Source organism: Corvus kubaryi, unplaced genomic scaffold (assembly GCF_017639235.1).
Source record: "Corvus kubaryi isolate FWS band 111438036 unplaced genomic scaffold, C.kubaryi_AGA036_p1.0 37284, whole genome shotgun sequence".
NCBI lineage: Eukaryota > Metazoa > Chordata > Aves > Passeriformes > Corvidae > Corvus > Corvus kubaryi.
In genome coordinates, this window is record NW_024581088.1 from 4,642,560 (window position 1) to 4,656,426 (window position 13,867).

At 42.0% G+C, this 13,867-nt stretch overlaps 1 protein-coding gene across 7 annotated transcripts in view; it reads left to right on the forward strand.

Annotated features, from left to right (window-relative positions):
* Nucleotides 1–13,867, forward strand: part of CUX1 (cut like homeobox 1) — a 269,017-nt gene that overhangs the window by 49,241 nt on the left and 205,909 nt on the right. The window lies entirely within an intron of this gene.

Consider the following 13,867-nt stretch of genomic DNA (forward strand, 5'->3'; position numbering starts at 1 on the left):
TTTTGCATTCTGTAAATACTGAAATACAGATTGATGTTTTTAGAGGAAGCATCAACAGCGGCCTTGAAACAGGCTTGCTCTAAATGATATGATAATGTTAAACCTGGAGAATTGCAAAAAAACTCCTTTGCCAATCCAAACTCTCTGAGCACTTGGATGTAGAAAATGACATTTCACTGCCTAAATAAATCTATATCAAGGGCATAACTTCAAAGATGCTCATTTTTCCATCAAAAATCAAATTAAGTTTTGCTGTTGATTTCACTGGAAACACAAGGTCAGGGCTGAGCCAAACTCCCCTGGGAGAATGTGCATGGAGCAGCTGTGGGGTAAAACTTGCAGGGACCAATGGGCAAAGCTGGGAAAGGTGAATATTTTGTGTGAGAAGCTGGGAGTGTTTAAACTCTTCCTGTGAGCTTGTGCAGTGTGTCTGTGCACAGGCATGTGCAGTTACCTCAATCCCACAGATAATCCCACTTTGTTGCCTCCTGAAAGCAGAGCAGTGCTTAGGGCTGGCTGGCTCCTCTGTTTGTTTTGTGGATTTGGGTATTTTTTCCCTGCTGATTGCCAGCAATCTGTTCATCCAGGAATGTTGTGGCGTTCCAAAGCCAGTTCCAGATAACTGATACGCCAGCACCAGCTCCTTCCAAGCCTCTTCCTGGGAGGGAAGCAGCAGGCAGCTCTCCTAACCTTTATTGCTGCTTCTCCAGTAGCAGATGCTGCTCTGCTTCCTGTGGGTGCAGAGGGAGGGATGCTGACCCAGAGAGGGGAAAGGTAATGTGGGAGCAGGAGTGACTCGTGGGGGAGAGGCAGTGTTTTTTAACCAGTGCCCTGAGGAGACAGAAATCAATTCTTTTTGAAGAAAAAGTAGAATTTGGGGACTGTGGCTTTGAAGGAACAGGGCTTTTTAAAAGGAGTAAAAGAATTTGAAGAGTGAGTTCAGGAGCTGTGAGAGGGAGAGTTGATGCACTTTGCAAACTGTTAGGAAGACAAGGTGGAAGGAGAGAAGTGAAAGAATGTGGAGGGTATAGGAAATTGTGCAGAATCCAGAAAATACGTGGAATTCTGGGGCCACATTTGCAATTGTTTGCTAGAAGCTCAAGTTCATACTACAAAACCTAACTTGTTTCCTGCTGCCTTCCTTTTTTTCCTATAAGGAAAATGACAAATTCTTCAGAATGTGGCTGTAGCTGCCAGCTCCCATCTGATGGCATGTTGCAGATTTCAGGAGATTTCTTTAAGCCAGTTTTATTTTTGTGGAGCAGAAGGGGAGCAACAAACAAAAAACCCCAAGACACTACACTTTTAAAGTGCATTGGGAGAGCACCTTGGTAACTCAGTGGGAGAGGAATGTACAGAGGCAAATAGATCCTCTTGTACAGAGAGATAGAGTGGGAAATGATATACAATTAGTCCTTCCAGTAAGGAGGATACAGAATTTAAATCATTTGATGGGAAGGTTTTAAATATTAGTTTACAAAATACAATTCTGTAGCCTCTATTCTCTTCTAGAATATGTGGGTTTTATTTATTCAGGGACTGCATTCAAAATAACACTCTGAACATCCCCAGTGTTTGAGGAAATTGGGGTCTGTGCTAGATTCTACATCCTCTTTTGTCCAGGGACCCCTGTGGAACCACACTCATTTATAAGCTTGCATGGATTTTTTAGGTTCTTTCTTTGTCTGCCTTCTCTGCTGTGGTTCTCTTCTGCAGCTTTGTTTCTGAAGAGCAACTTCTTCTTTCTCTGAGAGAGAAAGGCTGAAAATGGGATCAAAGGATTAGAAGAAAGTATCTGAACTGAAGGAATGGGCAGCTGTAGCCAACTTGAGATGCAGTTTTTGCCCCAGGAGCATGGAGGGAGCTCAGATGTGGAAGCTCTGTCCTGTCCAAGGGATTTGGTGTGGTAGATGTGGGTGTCCAGCTATCCCTGCTGGAAAACTGCACTGGATTTCCTCCTCACACAGAATTTAAAGCTTGTGCATTGTGCGTTCACCTTCAGTTGTTTTTTGCACTCCCAAAAAGCAAGGAGGTCTATGAACATTTCTCAAAACTTCACAGTTTTGGGAGACAGTTGGAAATCAGAAGTCAGGATGAGTAACTGCAGCTTTGTCCAGAAGCCTCCCCAGAATGGGAAACATCCTTGGGATGGACAGGGAATGCACAGGGAGCCACTGGCATCTCGAAACCGATACATTTATGTTCCTAAAGCATCCACTGTGCTCTTTTTCATAACAAAAGAGTTCTGTGGTAGAAAACCAGCTTGGATGCACAATGTTCTTCAGATAGATAAATAACCCAGTGTACAGCTCAATTCAGATTTCCACGATGAAGTAACAACTTTCTTGGCATTAAAAAAAGAAACAAACCCACAAAGATGGAATTGTTAAATGTAACAATCTGTTTCAGAATTGTACTTTCCATTTTGTGTTTCACCCTGCCTGCATCCCTGTTGGTGCAGCCCTGGTTTAGGCTGTGCCAGCATCTCTTTTCCTCTGTCCTTGCCAGTCCCACCATAAATCAGGAGACAAGTGTGGATTGCCTTGACTTTCCTACTCATTGCTGCCTCTAGACTTTCTGTAATATCTGCTTGAAAGTTATCTCCTGTGCAGCAGAAAAGGATTCAAACAATTACTAAAAAAGTTGAAGATACTTCTGTTTCTTTTTACTTTAAAAATTGTGACAGATCTATTTGGGTCATTTCTGCCTTCCTTGCAAATTACCAAATTGCTGCAAAAGCAATACAAAGTTTTCATGTTTAGAGGAATGACCCTAGGGCTTTTGGTATTTAAAAATGTTAAAATACTATTTCTGTCTTGGCATACTGGGAGACGACTCTGGGAAGAAGTATCTCATGTTTGGGAACTTAATGTGAACAGAAAATTCAGTGGTGGTTGTGCAGAAACTTCTAGAAAGGGTTCTTAACCTGTTATTGCAAAAATACTCTTTACCTCCTCACACCTTTCAGGAGGTCGTGTCAGACCTGCTGCTCATAGATGTTTTGGAGTATTTTCAGTCTCAATTTGTTTCCCCCTGAGCAGCTACTGTGGAAGGCTGAGACTGGTCAGGAGATTACTTGAAACATCAATTTTACATGACTGTTACTTGGAAGGCATCTCAAAATATATCATGTGAATTGCCAGCCTGCATCAGATGATTGTTTTCTTACAGTGACAAATCCTGAACTGTTGTGACCGGCTGAGATATTTTGGGGGTATTTTAACCCCTGTGAAATTCTTGTTTTACCTAATTCTGTCCTCATATGCCAATTCTGGTGTGAATAAGGGAATCTTTGAATGACCAGCTTTCAGAGTTGGGGTTTTGTAGTCTCCAAATAATTTCAGGTGCACAGGTTAATAATTTTTGGCACAAAGTGTAGATAGTTCCTAATGTTGATAACTTTGCTTTTGTTTTTACCCAGATTCTTAGTTCAGTAACCACTTTTTGCTTGCCCATTTCTGTTTTAACCATTGAAGAGCTTTTCTAATACTTCCACTTTTAAGCCTGTTGAACCTGTAACTCTCCATTGCTTTTCTCTATGATTTGAGCTGTGGGGGTTGTTAATTACCAGGCTCACCTGAGCCAGGGGTCATTAAACTGAGCACAAGACAAAAGACCAGCCTGGGAGGCCTGGGTCAGCTGCTCTTGGGAAATGAAATAAGCAACTAATTTTATAGTGGGAGATCATGAGCTCTAGAAAATCAGGCAGATGGGAGGTGCCTGCATAAAGGCCAGATTTAGAGGCAGGAGCTTGCCCTGTTCCTGTGGCTCCTTGTTTTTATCCTGATGGGTAAAATGGTAAATTGGATGGGTGACTCCTCACTGTTGTTGCCCTTTGCAGTTTCTGGGTTGTAAATGTATTCAATTGATGAGATTGAGAAAGTCAAGATTACCTTTAAATGCCCAAATTCCCGTCTGAATCCTGTAAAGCAGATTAAAGGTTCGATGGGCAGAGTTATGCAGGGATGTGGGAGAACCTCCAAGCACAGAAATGTAAATTCGCAAACATCAAACTGGAAAATGGAATATGGGAAGGTGCTAGAAAACAAAGTAATACCTAAACACTGACTGGGTGGAGGGAGCAGCCTGCTCACCCTGAGCCCTTGGTTGATCTCAAATAAATGACATTTACCTGCCTACACCAAACCTGTTTTCCATCAGTGCCACCCAAACCATCCCTGTGCTCCCCATCCTGCTCCATCACCGTTCTGCAGTGCCCCAAAGAGAAAGAAAGATGCCTGTAAAATCTTCTTGTACACAAGTAATAGTTTTATTCATCATGTTGCTTGTCAAGGTGATGCATATCTTTAAGATCCACGAGCTTTTTTTTTAAAAAAATCATTATAATTGCAAGTCATAAGGAACTAAAGGAAATTAAGACAGTTATTATGGAAGGGCTCAGTTTTTCAAAGTGTAACGTTCTTAAATTCTTTGTCTCCAATGTTTCTGGAGTATTCTACTGAAATATCCAGTCTCTACAGCAAAAGATAATCAAATTAATGGTAAAAAAAGAAAATTAATTCTGCTGCTTGAATTAGTTCTTGAAATGAGAGCAGGATCTTCAGAATTGTGTTGATTCCCAGTGACGTTGCACAGTCAGCTTTGGTCTAGTCTGTGTGACAAAGTGGAAATAATAACAACATCTACTGAAAACACACAGTCTGTCTGAGGATAATTGATGTTCTCAGTGTCTGTGTACGGAGGGGTGAATATTGATTTGCTGCCATCTACAGCTGGGTTGTTCCACTCCTCTTACTGCTTTCTTTTTTTCCTCACCCCCCCCCCCCCCCCTTTTTCCTTTTCCCACTTTCCCCTTCCCCTTCTTTTTCCCCTTTTTTTTTCCTTTTCCCACTTTCCCCTTCTTTTTCCCCTCTTTTTTTCCTTTTTCCTCCTTTTTTCCCTTTCCCTCCCTCTTTTCTCTTTTTCTTTCCCCCTTTGATGAATACCTCTCCTTTAGGATAATATTTACTTGTCATGTCCTACCTTCCCATATTTTTATTCTTAAGAGGTTTGTTTGCCAGGTAAATGATTTTTATGATAATTTGTACTACATGGGCTTGGTATTTCAAAAGCTAAATGGAGAAGTATATTATTATTATTATGTGACTTTCTCAGAATAGTAAAAAAATCTATCTCCGTATCTTTAAATGTGATCTAAACACCAGTCTTATGGAGTCAGAGGGGTTAAATGAGGTCTAAGCTGATCCTGGACAGATTATTTAATACATATTTCACTTTAGCATGTTCTCACTGTTGACAGGAAACCCATCAGAATTTCTGACATCTGTTTCTATATTATGATCTCTTGCTGCCTTTTTACTGGAAGTGAGAGAACACTAAGACAGTTATGATTCACAGTTGTATTTTTCTAGGATTCTCCTAAAACTGACCTCCATTGACCACATTGACCATTCCCACCACACTCAGTAAACTTTATTAATTTTTTTTTTTTTTAAATTGTCTTTATTGTCTTGACTTGTGCTGCTTCCAGCAGAGCAGGGTGGCAGCAGAAGGTGGGCAGCAGAATCTGTGCAATTTATTTGGGAATAACAGGGCTTGAGAAAGGCCTTTTACCAAATGAGGCCATACTTTGGGGATTATTGCTATGTAGGATTTCAGAGTTCATGATTTTCAAACAGCATTTTTAAAGGTCTGAAACCCAGGCAAAAAGTTCCCCTGACCTGCAGAAGTCATGAGTGTGCTGTATGTTATTAGGCAGAGAAGTTTAATTTAAAGCATTTTTCTGAAACCACATGACCTGGACCACTTTGAGTTACTGTTTCTATCTCCATTTGCTTTCAAGTCAAGATATCCTTAAATCAGTTTTCTACAACACATTTACCTCAGAAGTCTTTTTGTAAATCTGAAAATATACAGGCAATTACTTTATTCAAGAGTTCCAAAAATACTCAAGAGGGGGACACATCTGATTCAACTGAACTCATTAGAGCAGTTGAACAAATTAATTCCTCTGAAGTCAACTTGCTCTTAGTAATGTAGATTTATTTCATTTGAGCATTTTCCTGGTTGAGAGCTGAAGAATTCACTTTTCTTCTCACAGCATTGGTTGCAGGTATTGGATTTCAGTAATGCCAAGGGTGCAGCATTTTCCATTGCAGCAAAGGAGAAAAGGGGGTATTTTGGGTATTACTGTGGTTTACAAAGGGACACACTTGTAAGCAAATATTTACAAGTTAATCTCTCTTGTTAAGCCTTTGATGCTGCAGTGAGTTTCTGCTGTCACTGAGACTGAAAGAAGGCAAAGCAAACAGTTTGTTTTTCCCTGGTTGTTCTTGCCTTTGCTTGAACCTCGCAGGGCTGACCCAGTTGGAAAGTGGCCAGGGCAGGCAGCGGGGCAGGGGAAGGTTGGGGGTGAGGGCTGAAAGAGGAGAATGTTTTCAAGGTCAGAACTAAAGGAAAAAAGCTCAATCTGACAGAGCATTTGTCATCCTTCCTCCTGCAGAATGGTTGTACTTTATGTAGTGTGCATTAAGATATAACGTGATTTATTGATGTATCATTGACTGGCTTTTAAGGGAAAATATTGTCATTTTTTTAGCTGAAATAGCTGAGATTTTTCTCACTGTGGTACCAATAATTACCAGCCATTCTTACCTTCTATTTTATGGTACTTTTAAAGGTAAGTGGAACACTTGGAATTTGTATGGAGATCACTCTCCAAGCAAGTCTGAAGTTCAGTTCCTAAATTTACTCTGAACAATAGTTTCAAGAGTTATAAAAATACCAGGCATCAATATCCCTGCTCTTCCTTCCCATGTGTATTTACCAAGCGAAGAAATAATTAAACATCTTCAGTTAGTATTTTTCCTTTTCTACTTTGTGAACAAACATTCTGTAACCCTCAGCTCATCTGCTGGACCACCTCAGAGTCACTCAGGTGGAATTGAAGGAACATGTTGTTCTCATTAAAGTTATGATGTTGTCACAAATAACTCTTTTAACAGCAGTTGCCAGTTAAGAGAGATTCCTGTCACTGCTCTGATAGTGGATAAGTGAACAGTTGGATCTGCTTGAAAGAGAAGCAGAAACTATTATATGTGGAGTAAAAATACTCACAAACCAAATGCCCAAGGTACAAATGACAGTATGAAGCTTTTCTATTAAAAACCCTCCCAAATACCCCAATTTTCTGCAGGGCTGCTCTGTTGTGGTCAGTTTTGGATGAAGTCTTGATTTTTGGGGGGAGAAATGTCTGTAAAATGCTCTTAAAACCTATTTTCTTCCAGGAATTTTTAGTGTGTTTTGCTTGCTTAAAACAAAAAAACCTGCTTCCTGGTAACAATTTTGAAGTAAATTAAATGACAGATGAGAATTAGAGCAGTTGAGAGTAATTTTTATTTTGGAATTCTTTTTGCATTAACACATCTGCAGTGTTGATGAATATATGGAAAAATGAAATTGTGCTTCTATCCTGCCGTGTCTCCAGTGTGACAATAAATCACCTTTTTTTCCTTTTAAAATGTCTGGCCTTGTAATTTATGTTTGCATAACCCATTACTAAATTCATAGTAGGTGTTTTAGTTGGCAGGCACAATTCCAGGGATTCAGTGGACCTATTTTAATACTGAGCTTTTGTTACTGTTCATAATTATGTGTAGAAATATATGTATTTTCTTAATTATAAAAAACCCAGCCTGCTTTAACTTTGGATCTCCTCTCACTTCCCCCACACAAAGAGTGCTTTAAAGCTTTGAAAGAATTAGTGCTGTTTTGACTTGAGAAAAGGAATGGATTTACCAGGCTGAGGGGTTTTTTTCCAGTTTCGAAAAAACGAAACCCCAAAAAAGTGATAAAGTACAAAAAGCAAAGTTGTGATGCATCCCTGGTGCTGCTTAGAATTTTTGAGGATTCTTTTTATTTTATAGTCCGGTTGTAAATATTTAGGGCAGCATCAAGACAGTGTGCAAATAAAAGAAGTTTTATTAATAACCATTATCTGGCCTCTGGTAATAAATATGTATGACTCACATAGGAATCAACCCACCCAATAAATATAAAAGCCATACAAAACCATTAACAATTTTTAATGGACTTGCAGATGGAATAATTTAATGCAACTGTAGTTACTCAGGTTCCAACTCCTGTAACTATTCCTCATCTGCTTGAAAGCTTTCATCTGAAATACATTGCCACCATTCGAGATTCCACCTTGTCTCTGTTTAAAACCATAAAGCTGTGGTTTCACAATTTTTGAAGCACTAATGCTTATTTATGGCCATAGTTCTGCACTTTTTAAGTACAGAGGTGGTTATTTATCTATTGAACGTACACTGACTTTTTAAGAAGGAAATTTTTCTTGGGAAGCAGCAGCACTAGGGCAGCATTCAGCCGGAAGGATGAGGAGTTGGGAATGAGCTCTGTGCTGGTCCTGGGGATGCCCTGGCACAGGATTGCCATTGGGACATTGCCTGCAGCCAGCTGGGCAGACGTCACCTAATTTATTCATTATTGCCACCCAGGGACACAGGGGTTGTGGTTTCCCCATCCCTGGAAGAGTCCAAGGCCAGGTTGGATGGGGCTTGGAGCAACCTGGGATAGTGGAGGGTGTCCTTGTCCCTGTGGAGCTGGATGAGCTTTAAGGTCCCTTCCAACCCAACCCATCCTATGGTTCTGTGATTATTACTCATTAGGATTGAAGCTGTTAAAGGACCCAAACTTGGGACGCTTCTGCCCCAAAATGGCTTTCTTGTGGTTCTCTGAAATAGAGAAAGCAGTGAAAAATGCTCAGTTCATAAATGAAAGCAATCTGGTTTGTGCAATTGGTGAGGTAGATGCAGCATCATCACATCTCATAAAAAGCTTCTGCTGTGGTTTTCTGTATGTTTTGTTTCCTACTGGGTAAATAACAGTAATTTAAAGTATTTTGAAGAATTTGTCAGGTTCGCCAGTGTGTCTGAGAGTATGTGTGTGTGTGTGTGTGTGTGGGCACCGAGGACCTTCCAATAAAATATTGCAAAAGAAACTTGTGTTACTGGGCTGAATGCTGACGGATGAGCTGCTCCCTGAGGAGAGGCACCTGCAAACATTCTGCAGTTCCAAAGCTGGTTTTAATCCGAAGCTTTCATTCGGTGCAAGATGGTGCTGGGAGTGCTTTTAAAAACGCCCGAATGTGTTAAGACTTCTCAGTCCTGTTTGTCAGAAGCGATTTGAGCGCTGAAGAGCCAAACTCTGCAGCACTTTCAGTGCACTTTAGGGCATGTCCACGCCTGCAGTGGAGCTTTGCTAAGGCTGCTGGTATGGCCATGGCTTTCAAAGGCAGCGTTAATGCGTTCCTTGGCTGGCAGCAGCGGGCGGCTCCTTTCAAGCTGGCTGGGGCTGGCTCTGGGGACTGTGCTGTACTGAGTTCCCAGTGCCACATCTCCCAAGCCTTAATCAGACAAATTAACCTGTTGCTGATTATCCCCTTTGCCTCTAAGTCCTGCTGATGAAGTGCTGAAGAACTGGGATGGGTCAACCAGCAACGCTTGATGAAAACAAGAAGCCAGAGGTGGGCTTGGGGCTGCACTCACCTGCCCTACCTCAGCAGGAGCCAGGTTACCCCGCCTCCAATGCCTGAATACTTGGCTATCTGGAAACACTATCCCTTGCTCCTTGGGAAACTCTATCCATTGCTCCTGGTGAAAGTACACCCATTCTTTATAGGAAACTATCCATTGCTTTATGGAAAACTATCCATTACTCTGTGGGAAACTATCCACTGCTCCCTGCACAAGCTTTTCAAAGCCTCCCTGGGTTGTGCAGTGCTCAGCTGGAGGAACTGGGATCAGATTTGCAAATCACTTTGGAGCAATCCACTCTTCCTTTCTAGCAAAATCAACCGGGCACTTGGTTCCAGTGAGCAGCCAGTGGTCTCGATGACGGGCAGTGTGTGTGTGAGATTAGAAGGAAGAAAATCGCCCACATTCATTTCCATGCTGATGGGATGCTGATCAGTCCTATTATCACTCATGGGAATGCTGAAACTCAGCTTAAAACCAAGAGTTGAGTGTGGAAAGCAGCACTCCAGTGTGTGCTGCACCTTTAAACCCTGGCATTGCAAAGTACGCATGTTGCTGCCCATGGTGCACTTGGTTCATCCATGCAGGAAAATAAGGGCAGCAATAAAGAAATGAAGTGCTGCTTTGTTTGCAGAGGGAAGACATTATTACTCTGAAAAAAAGATTTAAACAAAATCAGCTAGCTGGTTGAAGTAGTTCTTCAATTAATGCTTGAAAAAGCAATAAGTTTAAAATGTTCTTTCAGTCAGTCACAGGAAAAGGCATATATTAAGCTCACCTGTTGAGAGGATTATCTCTGCTAAACACACTCATTTTACTTGAGACCAAAATAGATCCTTAAAAAATTAATACTGAAATAGGTTTACAGCTGATAGAGAGATTTCCTTCAGACCTGTTTTGTGGTATGCTCATCTGCTTTTTCAGGAATTTTAAGCATTGAAGGAATGAAGTCAAAGTTGCTGCTTGTCTTTGAAATGGATGCCTCTTTGATAAGCCTCTGATCTCTGTACCCAGAGTTGTAGTAGCAGATTCAAACACTGATTGTAAAATTGGGAGACTAAAATGTAGCCACGACAGCTTCAAACACTCTGTCTCTCTGTCAGATTCAATGCACAGGACATTGCCAGGAGTTAAAACGATGCAAAATTAAAGTAGCCTACTAAATTTACCTGCCATGGAGAATCCACAAAAGAGCTGCCACTTCTAATCCTCCAATTCGTTTCAAATTATTATTTTTTCAAATTGGACTCCCTGATCTCTTCAGCTCAAGCTGTTGTAGAGATTTGAAGAGCTGTCTCTTCTTGTCAGATCACTGGTTTAATAATAATAATATCTTACGTTTATATAGTCCTTTTCATCCTGCAGCTTCCCAAAGTGCTTTACAAGCTTTCTATACACAAAATCATGCAACCACCTCTTGGGTGGCTGCTGCTCATCAGCTGCAGAAGTGTCTGGCAGCTCGTTACCCTCCTTCCTCGCTCACTTGAAAGCACCAGGGAGGAGTAGAAGACATGGAGATGATCCCAGTTCATCCCAAGGGGATGAGAACCACTGCTGGGATGTTCTGCCCACTCCAAAACTGGGGAAACAGTAAACAACAACCATCACTACGGCCTTGCTGGTTTGTTTTCTCATGATGTTTTTTGTTTCATTGTACTCACAGTCTGAAAAAATCCCTCAGTCTCTGGAATTTGAGGGAGCAAGAGGAGTAACTTTGTACCACTCCTTTCAAAAATGTACACGGGAAAGTGCAGGTACCTTGAATATAAAGCAGTTATTTAAAAAAAAAAAGAGTCCAAACCTCTACCGAGATGTTCTTACTCATCTGTTTTTGTTGGAGACCAATGGAGAGCTGTTCTGACCTGTCAGCAAGTGCCTTCAATGGTTTCTTTAAACCTCCAGAACCTGGGGATGATGGTGCAGAACAGATTTTTGTCAAATTAGTTCTAACTCTTAAGGTAATGATTCCTGGGAGGGAAGAGGCATTGAAGTGGCATGAGGCTGCTCATTAGTGGAGGAGGCACAAAATGAGTGCAGCCACTCTGCATTGGTTCTCCAAGGGAAAAAGGCCAAGAGCACATTGATGGAGGTTTAGACACAATTAATATAATGAGACCAGGTTTCTGTAATGATTGATCTGGCTTATTTTTTTATTTCCTTTAGTACTTCTTGGTTTGGCTTCAAGTGTGCCCTTCCCCAGATTGCTGGTGCTGAAAGGTATATTAAACACAAACCAAAAAAAGTCAGGGACAGCTAAACTTAAGAGTTACTGACACATCTGCAGAACATCCTGCTGTGCTGTGCTCATCTGAATTTGGATCATGTCCAACCTCATAACTTTTTCAAATTACCCTGAGTTTTGTGTTCTAGACACCATTAGAGACCATTTACTGTGTCCAGATTGACTTCAAATAATCCTGCCTTCTTCCTTACCCACCCTCTGGGGGTGGAGAGGATGCTAAAGAGGAAGGCTCCTCTTCTGCCTGGAGGGAAGGGGTTTAACTTCAATGGTTAGGAGCCAGGAAGAGGGAAAGCCAGAGGCACAGACATGGTCTCAGAGGCCTTAAATATGTGGAAAAATAGAAAGTGTACATCCATAGACACTAATGCTAATGGACACTTATCCTGTCTCTGGCTGTAAATTATTGAGATCCTGCTTCTATCTGGTAATGCAACTTAATCAGAATCAGTTTTACTGCTCTGACCCCACAGGGAACCTTCTAATTTCATTTTATTTTACATTTTGTCTAGTCACTGTACTAGGAAGCTTTGTATCCAGTCTCCAGGTGAACTTTAAAGTTGCATGCTGTTGTATTTACCTCAAAACACTGGATTCAGGAGGCTGCAGTTCAGTGCCATAGCTTTTTTCTTGCAGTCCTTCAGCTGATGGTCAGTTGAGAAGACACAAGGTGCCCAGCAGTTTGCAGTCCTGCAGTCTGTTCAGGGCTGGGGTGATTAAAAACATCCCAGTGCCATGAGCAGAATTCCCCAAGGCAGCCTGCTGCTGGGCTGTCCTGTGCTGAGAACTACAACTCCTGCATCTTGCAGCCTTTTTAGGTTGCAGCTTTTGCTTTTCTCTCTCTGTAAATACGATGCCTGTGGTGTTGCTCGTTGCCTCCTCACAGCCTCAGCGCTGGATTTGGATTTTTCCAGTCTCTCCATGGGCAACAGCAGCTTTGTAGGCAGGAGGAAACCTGGAAATCAGCTGTACAGCTTCTTTACACATGTGCATGGAAGATGAGCATCAGTTATTGGGGTATCCAAAGGCACGATGGTGGCACAGCATTTTACGGCTCTCATGGAGGATTTTTCCAAGGCTGTGCAGTGTGGAATGGTGTGAGATCTCACCTTGCCCGTCCAATTGCTGCCTCTGCCAGCAGGAGGTGGCACTCCAGCCATCTCCTCTTCCTCCATGAAGGACAGTCACCAATTTTGTGCTGTGCCGGCTGCAGCAGAACTTTTACCTTCATATAGTACAGATGGCAAGGGAAGGGATTTCTCTGTCAGGTAGAGGCTGAAGGGTTGACACAGCTGCAGGTCAGCATCCTTCCTGCTGCTGAGGTAGAAGACACAACATCTGTGTGCTTTCCAAGGGCATCATTCCCTGCCCAGTGTTGGCAGCAGCATGTCCCTGGTGGTGCAGAAGGAGATGGGGTGTCCATCTCCCATGCTGACCACGAGGTGAGCGGTGCTCGTGCACCTTTCAGTTCACTGCCTACCATATTTTTTTTCTCTCAGCCCAGTCTAGCAGGTTTCTTAAAGGGATTACACTCCCAAGCCTGGGATTTAAAGCTGGGTTTAATGAGTTTGATGAGCCTGTGTAGCAGACTTGCAGAGAAGCCTGTCTGTCTAAGTAGCATTTTTAATAGCGATTCCCCCTGCTCCGGAGATTAGCGAGATTAGTGCGGGAGGGCTTCTTCCCCATGGATGGTGCCACATAAAGACAAGCTCTACTGATCAGTGTTTGCCAAAAAATGAGTGTCTTTACACTTAAAATAGTGGCTCTCTAGTGCTAGAGCCCTTTGTCCTGGGTCAGCACCAGGTGTGAGGGGTGCAGGGTGTGAGCGCCGCGCCGTTGGATGCTCAGCTGCATCTCCACAGGCTTTTACCCTCACCCCATCTGCTGTGGAGGATGCTGCTTGCAGATCTCCCAGAAGTGATAACTTGCTCTAAAAAAACCAAAAGCCAGCCTTCAGGATTACTTATTAAAGAAAGTAATCTGTGAATTCATGTTGTTCCCTTAAATTTCTGTTGGAATTCTCCAACTGTGAGCTGGCAAAAAGGCACTCGGATGTTCTCTGTGTATGTATTTGCATATATATATTTATGTGTATGTACACACATTAAAA